This window comes from Rutidosis leptorrhynchoides, chromosome 11, assembly GCF_046630445.1.
Source record: "Rutidosis leptorrhynchoides isolate AG116_Rl617_1_P2 chromosome 11, CSIRO_AGI_Rlap_v1, whole genome shotgun sequence".
Lineage (NCBI taxonomy): Eukaryota > Viridiplantae > Streptophyta > Magnoliopsida > Asterales > Asteraceae > Rutidosis > Rutidosis leptorrhynchoides.
In genome coordinates, this window is record NC_092343.1 from 180,903,181 (window position 1) to 180,915,880 (window position 12,700).

At 35.5% G+C, this 12,700-nt stretch overlaps 1 long non-coding RNA gene across 2 annotated transcripts; it reads right to left on the bottom strand.

Moving 5' to 3' along the window:
- Positions 1-7,877: 7,877 nt before the first annotated feature.
- Positions 7,878-9,741, bottom strand: LOC139877811 (uncharacterized). 2 transcript variants are annotated; one of them, XR_011768785.1, is made up of 3 exons: positions 9,562-9,741; positions 8,716-8,957; positions 7,878-8,123 (listed from the first exon to the last, which is right to left on the bottom strand). It is a non-coding gene; the product is annotated as an uncharacterized lncRNA (long non-coding RNA). The 2 variants fall into 2 exon arrangements; XR_011768784.1 differs by having other exon boundaries at positions 9,319-9,741.
- Between the last annotated feature and the right edge of the window lie 2,959 nt (positions 9,742-12,700).

Genomic DNA, 12,700 nt, shown 5'->3' on the forward strand with positions numbered 1-12,700 from the left:
TCCCCCCATTCTGAATTTTTAATTTTTTTTTAGGTTTTTACAAAATGAAGACTGCCTGTGAACTAAACCATGGTCTAATGCTACACGCTTTGATCACTAAACGTAATAATGACACACTTCCGAGTGAAATAGTATCAGTAATCAGAGAAAGAATGGACGGAGTTAGAAAAGAATCCAGATGCGAAGATAATAAGTTACAATTTGGTAAAGGAAAATCAAAATCCGCAGCAAAAAGAAGAGCACGACACCTAGAAAGATGTCACAAATGCGGAAAATGGTCACATGGAGGTAAATGTTCAAATAATCAAACCTATTCAAACACCGAATTTGTTACTTTATGCAGAGACGGACCGTTCATATGTTTAGAAGAAAAGACACTGAATGTTCGAGGTTACGCTTATGTAGCTATGAAAAACCAATTAAACCGACTATCTTATGAATGGGATAGATCATATAACTAAGAAATCTATTTCACAGGTATGTTTGGACAGTTTTTATTTTTATTTTTTTTTTTAACCTTTTGATAATAAACGCTAATTTGTTCGCTATAAAGTATTAAATTGGTATTAAATAAAATTAGGTTTGGCGACCGAAATTATTGATATCATTCAAAAATTTATTACATCACTGCGAAATTTAACGTTTATTCTTAAGGTATAAATATCTTTAATCAATCAACCCAAAATATTTCAAAAATTCGTCATGAGTTAAATTAGGTCTTGGAACCGAAATTACTTTACCGAAAAGAGGGGCGCATATTTTTGATAATATTTGATTGATTAAAGTGGGATAAAAAGCCAAAAAGATTTTTAATTTTATTTTTACCATGTTTTAAAAATTAATATTTAAATCTTAAATTAATATTGTAAACTTTGTAAAAACAATATATTTAAAATTGTAAATATTTGAAAAATTAATATAAGTTTGGTGTGAATTTATAATATGAATTTTTAAATTAAGTTTGGTGTGAATTTTTAATTTTTAAAATATAAATTTTTAATTTTATGCATTTCAAATTTTAAGTTTGGTGTGAATTTTTAATATTAATTTTGAATTTTATTTTTAAGTTATGTGAATTTAAATACAAAAATTTACTTTATCTCGTTAAGTTAAAAATACGATTTTTAAAATTCGTCGTAAGTTGAAGACTAGGTCTTTGAACCTAAATTACTTTACCCAAGGGAGGGACGAGAACTTTTATTATCACTATTTTTAATCTTATTGAAGTAAGGTATAAAAAAAAAAAAGAAACTGAAAACACTGTACCCGGACCCCCATGCGATCGCATGGGTTTTACACTTCAACTCCATGCGATCGCATGGAGCTGAAATCCAGGCCAGAAACAAATACAGCAGCGAGTTCTGCTCTTCACCACAACACACACACATTCACGAACCAACTCCAAAAATTCACCAATTTTCGCCATTTTTCCACCGTAATTCGTCATTTTTCTTGCTCTAATCATGCCTAGATTCTCATTCTTCAGCAAATTGGTAAAAATTACACCCCTAAACTCTATAAATTCCTAGTTTTTGTGATAATTACCAATTTTTTTACCTAATGCAATTTTGTTAATTTCTAGTGTAATTAGTGTTAAATTGTTAGTATTTTATGCATGTATAACCTAGATTGATGCTATTTAACATGATTTGAAGCCAAAAACTTCAAAATTTTTAGAAATCTAGGGTTTGTGTTCTTGAGCAATTTGGGGCTTTTTGATATAAACAGGTTATGGCCGATTTTTATCATGAATTATTGCTAAATTGAGTAGTGTAACATGTTTAGATAGTTAAATGATCCAAACAATGATCCTAAACATGATTTTTGGAGATTAAAGTGGACTTTTTAAGTCCAAAATTCATGAACTTGATTAATTTGATATATTTGTCATTTGAGACTTGTTTAATTATTAGTAATGAATATTTTGACATGTTATTTGAGTTAAATGCTTATGAATTTTGTATACATTTTCATATGTGCTTATTTGAAAAGTGTAGAATTGTGAAAAATTGTGAAAATGTGTATAAGTTTAATTTTGATTTAACATGTTATAATGATTGTTTTAAGTTGTTATTTTGCTAACACTAATGCATATTTGGATGCACAAATTTTGTGTTTAATGTGTTTTACAGAGAGCCGATACTGGAGGTTCAGGAGCATCATCATCTAGACGACCAACACCAGCACCAGAACCAGAACCAGAAATGCAACACGAACAAGAACCACAACAGGAACAACAACAGCCTGATCAACACATACCTTATTATGATCCGGTACAGTTTGTTGATGAATTCATAGTATTCCCAATGAGGCCGCCAGTAGAATTCCCAACGATTCCTGAGCACACTCTACATCCTAATCTGAGATTTGATAGAAGATGGAGAGATTACGAGACATATCAAAGGAACAAATTCAAATTGGTAACAAAAAATGTAGAGGTGCCAAGGGTAATCGATTGGGCCTCTTTGGAAACGGTCCATCTAGCTGACCGTGTTAGACAGCTTTTAGTTCAAAGGTATGGCAGTTCTTCTTTTACAGATTGGGAACGTCTTTTCACCATTCGTAGACCTGTATATAAGGAATGGTGTGTTGAGTTGATGAGTACTGTATCACTTGATACAAATATAGTTAGAATAGATGATAGAAGATTTCTTAGGTTTATCCTTCGCGGTAGGATGTACAGAATGTCCATGCTGGACATGGCCAGGGCCTTACAGATATATACTCCTGGTGAGTTGCTATTACCCGATTGTACAAACTTGATTCATTATGGTGAACGTGTAGATAGTAACTTTGACGCTGACGCCATTTGGAGGCGTATGTCACATTTTGATGTTTTTACACGAGCAGGAGGACACTCCTATACACATATTGACAGAGCCGAGCTTCGTATTATTCATAGATTTTTGGCTAACTCGATTACACAAAGAGGTCATAATAAAGAAAAAATTACCTTATATGATTTATTCTACCTAAAGTGTATTCGGGATCCTAGAAGCTTTGTCAATATCCCTTACTGTGTTGCTTTTTATTTATCTAAAATGGTAGAGGAAATGCAGGACGGGAGTATAATAGGAGGAGGTATTTTTGTTACTCTCATTGGAGAGTATTTAGGTGTTGATAGGAACCAAGGGGGTCCATTACAGATTTGTAGAGAACAGGTTGAGCCCTTAGGATTGAAAGTTTATGTGGGTGCTAAGGTATTGAAAAGTAGACGTAACCAGGCAGTACCCTATGAGGGATCTCATCCTCAGGTAGAGAGAGGCTCAGACGAGGAAATGGAGGAGGCGGAAGACATTAGGGATGTCTTTCGAGATGCTATTCTTGACGTCCACGTTCGTATAGATGAGGAAGCAATGACGAACGCGGCAAGACATAGTATGTATGAGCAGTGGAACTCCGAGCGAGTATACGAGGATTATAGGCGACGCCAACACGATAGCTGGTTAGTTCATCAGCACCAAATCATGAGCCAGCTATCATATCAGGTACCAAATAACTATGTACCTACTCGACCTGCTCATTTTCCGCCACATAGCCCCGATATCCGACCACCCTTTAACCGGTATGACTATAACCAAGCCTATCAGAACACCTATAACCAACAATGGAACCCACCCGATGAGATGAACTGGAACCCCTATCCAGACTGATTTAGTTCCATTTGGTTATTTTTATGATTTTTATGTTTTTATCTTTTGACTTTTTCATGTTTAAACTTATGTTATTGGATATATTTGTGTAATTTTTATTATTTTATTATTATTGTGTACTAATATTTCATATTTAGAATTTGAAAGTGGGATATTAAGTCCCATTTCAAATTGCCATGCATAATTATATTTGTATGTATGTATATTGTCGATTGTACAAAACAGGGTAAAACAGCGCATTTTCAAAGACTGGCATTAAGTTCAGCAAAAGCTACTAATTTTGACGACAAGATGACAAATAAATGTGATGTAACAACAGACGAAATGAACAAATGATATGCACCATTTATCATTCAGCAAACAAACGCCAATATGTTTAGAAACTTTGGTAAAATTTAATCATTTCTACGCTAATCACCCTCAATCATTTAAATTGTACTGATTTCTTGCAAATGAGGGCATTGCAAGATCTTAAGTGTGGGAAGGGGTTAAATTCTTTCGGATTTTTAAAATTTTTATCTTTATACACTTGATTACCATTAAAAATACTAGTAACGTAGTAGTTGTATTAGAATCTAGTGCTCCCTGATAATAAAGAACAGCCCTAGTCTTATATACTGACTACCCAATTCTAGTAAAATTTTTCAAAATTTTCAATTAAATGAACTCAAAATCATGTTTATACATATTTATAAACGATAAAACTAGGTGTTAACACCGAAATTATTGTAACCTCGGAAAGGACATAAATTGAGAAACAAACCAAAATGTTGAAATTCATTTAAAATGGAACAGAGGACGATAAAAAGGAAAATAAAAGCCAAGTGTGGGAAAATTTACCAAGTTATCTTAAACATATGTCACATATATCTGTAACAAATAACTGAAAATACTTTTGCTTTGGACTAAACTAAACCATTTTACCCGATGAAAGAAAAGAAGAGATGGATCTACACGATGAATCAATTCCATCATTAAAAGGAAGTAAAGTCTTCCGAAAAAGACACGCGCTTCTTGATTTAGGTCAAGAAGTTGTCGTCCAGACCAGCTGTAGGTTGACGAAAAATCTAGAAAAGTCATCTCTAAAATCAGCAGGAAATCCACGGACCTCAACATCAAACAGGGTCGCCAAGTGGTCAGACTTATCCTAACCATGAGAGGATCTGTCTCGTAAAATGAGGAGGGCGCCGTGCAAATTAGCTTGATAAGACTAATGAATCAGACCCCCAGAAAGGATAATCTCCTTAAAGATTAAAAATCAGCTTTTAAGACTGATATTACTCAATCCTTGAGATTGACTTTAAAGATTGAGAATTACAAACTCATGGAATTCGATGATATCTAAACTCGAGCTTGAACGAGAAAATATTTTGATCAATTTAAAACCGATTTGTTTTCTGAAAACCCATTTTCAATGCGTTCGTTACCATTGAACGTAAAATCCTAGGAATTCACCTGGAATTCATTAGGTCACCTGAACCAAATCGGGTGTCAACCGTAAGAACGGTGGTTGCATAGTGGTCAAAGACAGGACCTTGTGCCAGACCGAAAAATCATAAGGGTGAGCTTTACTATTGCTCCTACCAAGGATAGTAATTGCGTCCGACACGTTATAGACCATAATTAAAAGCATGTCAGGGGACATTGCCTTAACAGTTGCTTGTTCAACGCTTTCCTTTACAACCGAACGGTAGTTTATCGAAAGGTAATATACGGGACAAGTAAACTGGACGTGTTGCTTTCCAAATACAAGGTTAGCAAGTGGGTGACACAAAACCGCAAGTTTTGAGCTAAAATTTTCAAATCTGAAACCCACCAAACCCACAAAAATATTTTGCAAACACCGGTGAAGGGTTATTCCGGAAAACTTATCTAGGGTAAAAGCTAGATTGAATTTTCAAAAGATCAAAAATTTTCATAAAGATCCAATTTCCTTAAGGATCTACATTTTCATAGTCATGTGGGACTGTAAACCGCCTTTCAAATGTGCACTTTGCTTTGGAAACCGAAAGTAAATCGGCTATTTGATTACAAGTGTCGTTGACCTAAACCCGAGGCAACTGTGGATGACACACCCACCTTTAACCATGGTTCTATCGTTACTATCATTGTCTATACCGCCGTATAGAAATCACTGATGTACAAAGTGTGAAGAATAAAGAAGTGATTCTAGTATTTCAAGACGATATTACTTGAGGACAAGCAACGCTCAAGTGTGAAAATATTTGATAATGCTAAAAACGAACATATATTTCATAGCATTATTCCTCAAGAAAGACAAGCTTTTAGTTACAATTGTCCTATTTACAAGTGATATTCGTTTAAATAATAAAAGGTGAAGACAAAAGACAGATTCGACGAATTGAAGACGCAAACGACCAAAAAGCTCAAAAGTACAAAATACAATCCAAGAGGTTCCAATTATTGATAAGAAACGTCTCGAAATTACAAGAGTACAAGATTCAAAACGCAAAGTACAAGATATTAAATTGTACGCAAGGACGTTCGAAAATCCGGAACCGGGACCAGAGTCAACTCTCAACGCTCGACGCAACGGACTAAAAATTACAAGTCAACTATGCACATAAATATAATATAATATTTAAATAATTCTTATAATTATTTAATATATTATATTATTTATAAAACCGTCGGCAGAAGAAAACAACCAAATATGAGCCTCCCCAGCTGGCCATGCGATCGCATGGCCTGGAAGGCATAAATCCATGCGATCGCATGAGCCCCAGTTCCAGCCCACATGCCTATAAAAATCGAGCTTTGGTGCACCACAAAACAATCTATCTTTCTCTTCTCTCCATTCATACGTAATATTTATATTTATAATTTATATTTTAATTTTAATTTTAATTATAATTCTAATAATAAGGGTATGTTAGCGAATGTTGTAAGGGTGTAAGTCGAAATTCTGTCCGTGTAACGCTACGCTATTTTTAATCATTGTAAGTTATGTTCAACCTTTTTACATTAATGTCTCGTAGCTAAGTTATTATTATGCTTATTTAAAACGAAGTAATCATGATGTTGGGCTAATTACTAAAATTGGGTAATTGGGCTTTGTACCATAATTGGGGTTTGGACAAAAAAACGACACTTGTGAAAATTAGACTATGGGCTATTAATGGGCTTTATATTTGTTTAACTAAATGATAGTTTGTTAATGTTAATATAAAGATTTACAATTGGGCGTCCCTATAAATTACCATATACACTCGATCGGACACGATGGGTGGGGTATTTATATGTATGAATAATCGTTCATTTAACCGGACACGGGAATGGATTAATAGTCACTAGAATAATTAAAACAGGGGTGAAATTATGTACAAGGACACTTGGTATAATTGATAACAAAATATTAAAACCTTGGATTACACTCAGTCGACATCCTGGTGTAATTATTAAACAAAGTATTAAAATCTTGTTACAGTTTAAGTCCCCAATTAGTTGGAATATTTAACTTCGGGTATAAGGATAATTTGACGAGGACACTCGCACTTTATATTTATGACTGATGGACTGTTATGGACAAAAACCAGACGGACATATTAAATAATCCAGGACAAAGGATAATTAACCCATGGGCATAAAACTAAAATCAACACATCAAACATCATGATTACGGAAGTTTAAATAAGCATAATTCTTTTATTTCATATTTAATTTCCTTTATTTTATATTTAATTGCACTTCTAATTATCGCATTTTTATTTATTGTTATTGTATTTAATTGCACTTTTAATTTTCGTATTTTTTAATTATCGCAAGTTTATTTTATCGCACTTTTATTATTCGCAATTTCATTATCGTTATTTACTTTACGCTTTAATTTAAGTCTTGTATTTATTTTTAATATTTTACATTTGGTTTTAACTGCGACTAAAGTTTTAAAATCGACAAACCAGTCATTAAACGGTAAAAATTTCCCTTTATAATAATAATATTACTTATATATATATTTGTATTTTTATAAAAGTAAACTAATATAGCGTTAAGCTTTGTTTAAAAAGATTCCCTGTGGAACGAACCGGACTTACTAAAAACTACACTACTGTACGATTAGGTACACTGCCTATAAGTGTTGTAGCAAGGTTTAAGTATATCCATTCTCTAAATAAATAAATATCTTGTGTAAAATTGTATCGTATTTAATAGTATTTCCTGTAAAATTAATAACTATTTTATACCACTCTGCTCAACCATCAGTATATAAGAAATAAATGTGGTTCTAAGATTAGTACTGATGTTTTGTGTTTAAAAAGTTTGGAGGAGTATATGTACTCACTTTTTATGTGAGCCAAGTCTCCCATAGGTGGGTTGAAGTAACAATGGTAATGTGGATTCTAAAAAGTTGTTCTAAGACATTTCTCATACCAAAACAAAGTATTATAATGACTGCATATATAAGTATATAACTCCAGTCCCCAGGATCCTGATAGAAATAGGTAACGCCTGCACAATTACAAATTACATTTTCTGTAAAAGATAACTCAAACCAAATCTACGTAAATAAGCATAACCAAATAAATTCATTACCATATACAAGAAAACAATTCTAAAAAAATACAGCATGAACAATCATTTTATAAATAACTTCATGCTTTTCTTTATACATCCAATAACAAACACTATAAACAACTCACTATATGCATATATTGGACGAAACAACTCACTATATGCATATATTGGACGAAACAAATGAAATGATATTATATCTTGGACGAAAATAAACAACTCACTATATGCATATAATGGACGAAACAAATGAAATGATATTATATCTTATCATAAGTACAATAACAAAATCTGCTCATAGAACTACAAACTATATGGAAAGCACATTATATAAAATAATAATTTTGCACAGACTAAACATCTAGTACTTATAAGCAATTATAAAAACACATACAAAATATACTAATATGTATAACAACGACCTTATAAGCATTCGTTGAATGCTTCATAATAATCAAAGCACACAAATAAGTATATCAACGTCCTTATAAAATATGTTCAATAAGAGAGTTAAAAAGTAGAAACCTACAACTTGCAGCTGAGATTACATAGTTGCATAGAACGTCTCCGGACTATTTGTGCTTTGGAAATACGTGGAGACAACATAAGTAATTGACCTTTCGCATCACAAACAAGACCCATTAGTCTCCTATCTGACGCTTCTCAACAGAAGCGCATGACCCGTTTTCTTTATGGATATTAAGTGACATTTGACACAACTTTTTAGCCTCATCGAAATCCAATGCTTGAATATGAGCATCTGTTACATACCTGCAAGGCCCCCCAAATCGATGGTGAGTTACGTCCAAAACATGTCGTTGTACTAATTTAAACCCTAATTCTTTCTACCAATTATTGAGGACATCAAATGCAAAGTCTAAGACCTACACAATTTTCATAGTAATCTAAAACCCTACTATATTATTACTTTATACTTATTATTGTCCTTATTACTATCAACTAATCAACAACACAAAACCTAAAGGACCTTCAAATGATTCAACTAAATACCGACCATGAATTTTTCTGCTTTACCCTCTTTTGCAACACCAGAAATGCAATTATACAAACCTTGTATCTAATCACAATAATAACCAACATCAAACAAAATAAACAAACACAATTAAGTTACCTGCCAAAAACCACAGGCGATTGCTTCATTGGTATCCATGTTTCATGGATTCGAGAGTGACCCAGGTTCGAGTCTAACAACTAACAACTAACCTTGCCTTTCAAAAAAAAAAAAAAAAAAAAAAAAAAATTTGTCGTACGCAAAAACTGAAACATCACCGGAAAAACAAATCGCTCAGTTAAACCCAAATATTGAGGGAAAAAAAGTAGCCAGATAAACCCAAAATCAAAGAAAGAACAATACTTTTGGAGATGAAAATCGATCATAATTGAAGGAACAACTGAAGGATAATTCAATTGGGACATATCTATTGGGAAATCGATGATTGAACAAATGGATTTAGAATAACTAATCGATTACTCAACGATTGGCAACGATTAAGAAAACGATTGAGTTTTACAAGTATTTATTTTTATTGCGAAGTTTTTAGGGAAATCTATTTGAGATAAGAAATCAGTTATGTGTCACGGACTTATCTCAATAAGCTCACGTGCGGCACTTAGTCTCTACTAAGTCAGCCTTACTCGGATCTTATAATGATTCAAGTAACCAAAAGAGAAAATATTATAGAACAAGTGGAATTGAAGAAAATACTTATATTGCTTGAGAATGCTTTACAAGAGAGAATGTTTTGAGATTTGAGGTGTGGTGTGCCAAATGAGACCACCCCTATTTATACTACTTCTAACACAAAATGGATGGCTAAGATTAATCTAAATCAATGGTTAGGATCTAAGTACTAGAAACTTCAAGTATATACATGGAGATAGATATTTCCATGAACATTCCATACCATTCCATGGAAGAACTCATGGGAAAGTTCTAGGGAGCTTCCATGATGTTCTTGGGCCTTCCATGAAGTTCTTGGGTTAAAACCCTTAATTGGGTCATAATCTTAGTGGGTTGGGCCACAAACTTATTGGGTTGTGACATTCTCCCCCACCTAAGCTCGCGACGTCCTCGTCGTGTGATCCTCGTGATACTTCTTGATTTTGTCTGTAAACTGCCACAATAAGTCTTCGGCTTCCCAGCTTGCTTCACTATCGGGCAAGTTACGCCACTTAACCAGGTATTCTCTATAGCTCGGCACACCTCGTCTCCGTACCGTTCGATGCAACAAGATATCTTCCACTTCACGATCGAACGAAGTCGCAACTGCCATTGGTGCTCGTTTGGAAACTCCTCGTTCTGGGTCTTCCTCGTCCCCATGATAAGGTTTTAGAAAACTTACGTGGAAGACTGGATGAATCTTTAACTTGGGCGGTAGTTGAACTCGATAAGATACGTTCCCAACACGTCCAATTACCAGGAATGGGCCTTCATATCTCCGGATCAATCCTTTGTGCACCTTCCTAAATGTTTTGAATTGTTGAGGTAAAAGCTTCACCATCATCTGGTCCCCAACTTTGAACTCAACATGTCGTCTTTTCTCATCCGCCCATCTCTTCATTTTCTTGGCCGCCTTATCTAGTGATGCTCGGGCCAAGTCGGCTTGTTCGTGCCACTCCTTCATCGTTCTATAAGCGGCTGGGCTGCTTCCATCATATGAAGCGGCCAAAGCATTCGGGGTCAATGGTTGGCGTCCTGTCACCAACTCAAAAGGACTCTTCCCCGTGGACTCACTCCTTTGCATGTTATAAGAGAACTGAGCAATATCAAGAAGCTTAGCCCAATCATGTTGATTTGCACTTACATAGTGTCGAAGATAGAGCTCCAATAGTGCATTCACCCTTTCCGTCTGTCCGTCTGTTTGGGGATGAAAACTCGTGGAGAAATTCAAGTCCGTCCCCATGATCTTGAACAACTCCGTCCAAAAACGCCCTGTGAACCTCGGATCTCGATCACTTACTATCACATGCGGTATCCCCCAATACTTCACCACATTCTTGAAAAATAGTTTTGCGGTTTCATCCGCGGTAACTTCGGATGATGCGGCTATGAAGGTACCATACTTAGAAAACCGGTCTACCACGACTATAATACTCCCACACCCTTCCGACTTAGGTAAGCAAGTAATGAAGTCCATGGAAACACTCTCCCATGGTCCTTTCGGTGTAGGTAGCGGCTGTAATAGTCCTCCTGGTTGGCGTTGCTCTATCTTATCTTGTTGGCATATTAGGCATGTTCGCACGTACGTCTCTACATCGTCTTCCATCCTTGGCCAATAATAAGTGCCTTCTACTAATGCCAGTGTCCTCTTGATACCTGGATGACCAGCCCACTTTGAATCATGACACTCCTTCAAGATTGTCCGTCTAAGATCACCCCACTTAGGCACATATAACCGGTCTCCTTTGGTGAATAATAGATCACCCTTGAGCCAAAACCTTCGCGTTTTCCCATCTCGAGCCAATCCAACAAGGTTTTTGGCTATAGGATCATGGTCTAATCCCTCCTTTATACGATCTTGAAGGAAGAATTGTGGTTTTGTGATCGCTGCAAACTCCGCTTACGACTTAGGGCATCAGCTACCACATTGGCCTTCCCAGGCTTATACTCCAACACATAGTCAAATTCGGCTAGGAAGTCTTGCCAACGAGCTTGTTTGGGACTCAACTTCTTTTGGGTTTGAAAATAACTCGTTGCCACATTATCCGTCTTGATCACGAACCTTGATCCCAAAAGATAATGCCTCCATGTCCTCAAACAATGAACCACCGCCGTCATCTCCTTCTCCTGCACAGTGTACTTCCTTTCCGCCTCGTTAAGTTTCCGGCTTTCGAATGCGATCGGGTGACCCTCTTGCATTAGAACTCCTCCAATAGCAAAGTCCGATGCATCTGTGTGTAACTCGAACGGAATGGTCACATCCGGAAGTCTCAACACCGGTTCTTCCATGACCGCTCCTTTCAACTCTTCAAATGCTGCTTGACATGTCTCATCCCACAACCAAGCTTTGTTCTTCTTTAACAATTCTGTCAATGGAGCCGCTTTCGCCTAGTATCCCTTGATAAAACGACGATAGTAGTTTACTAAACCAAGGAAAGATCGTAAATCAGTAACCTTGGTTGGTGCCTCCCACTCTTGGATTGCCTTGATCTTAGCCCCGTCCATCAGCAACTTCCCATCTTTTATTCGATGTCCAAGAAATTCCACCTCTTTTAATCCAAATGAGCATTTCTCTAGTTTCACATACAACTTATTATCCCTTAGTACTTGGAAAACTTGTTTCAAGTGCCTCACATGATCTTCCATGGTGTCGCTATATACGACTATGTCATCTAAGTACACCACGACAAACTTGTCGAGGAACGGGTGGAATAATTTGTTCATCAAAGTACAAAATGTGGCAGGGGCATTGGTTAAACCAAAGGGCATGACTAGGAATTCATAAGCGCCATACCTCGTCACGCATGTGGTCTTAGCCTCATCTCCTTCGGAA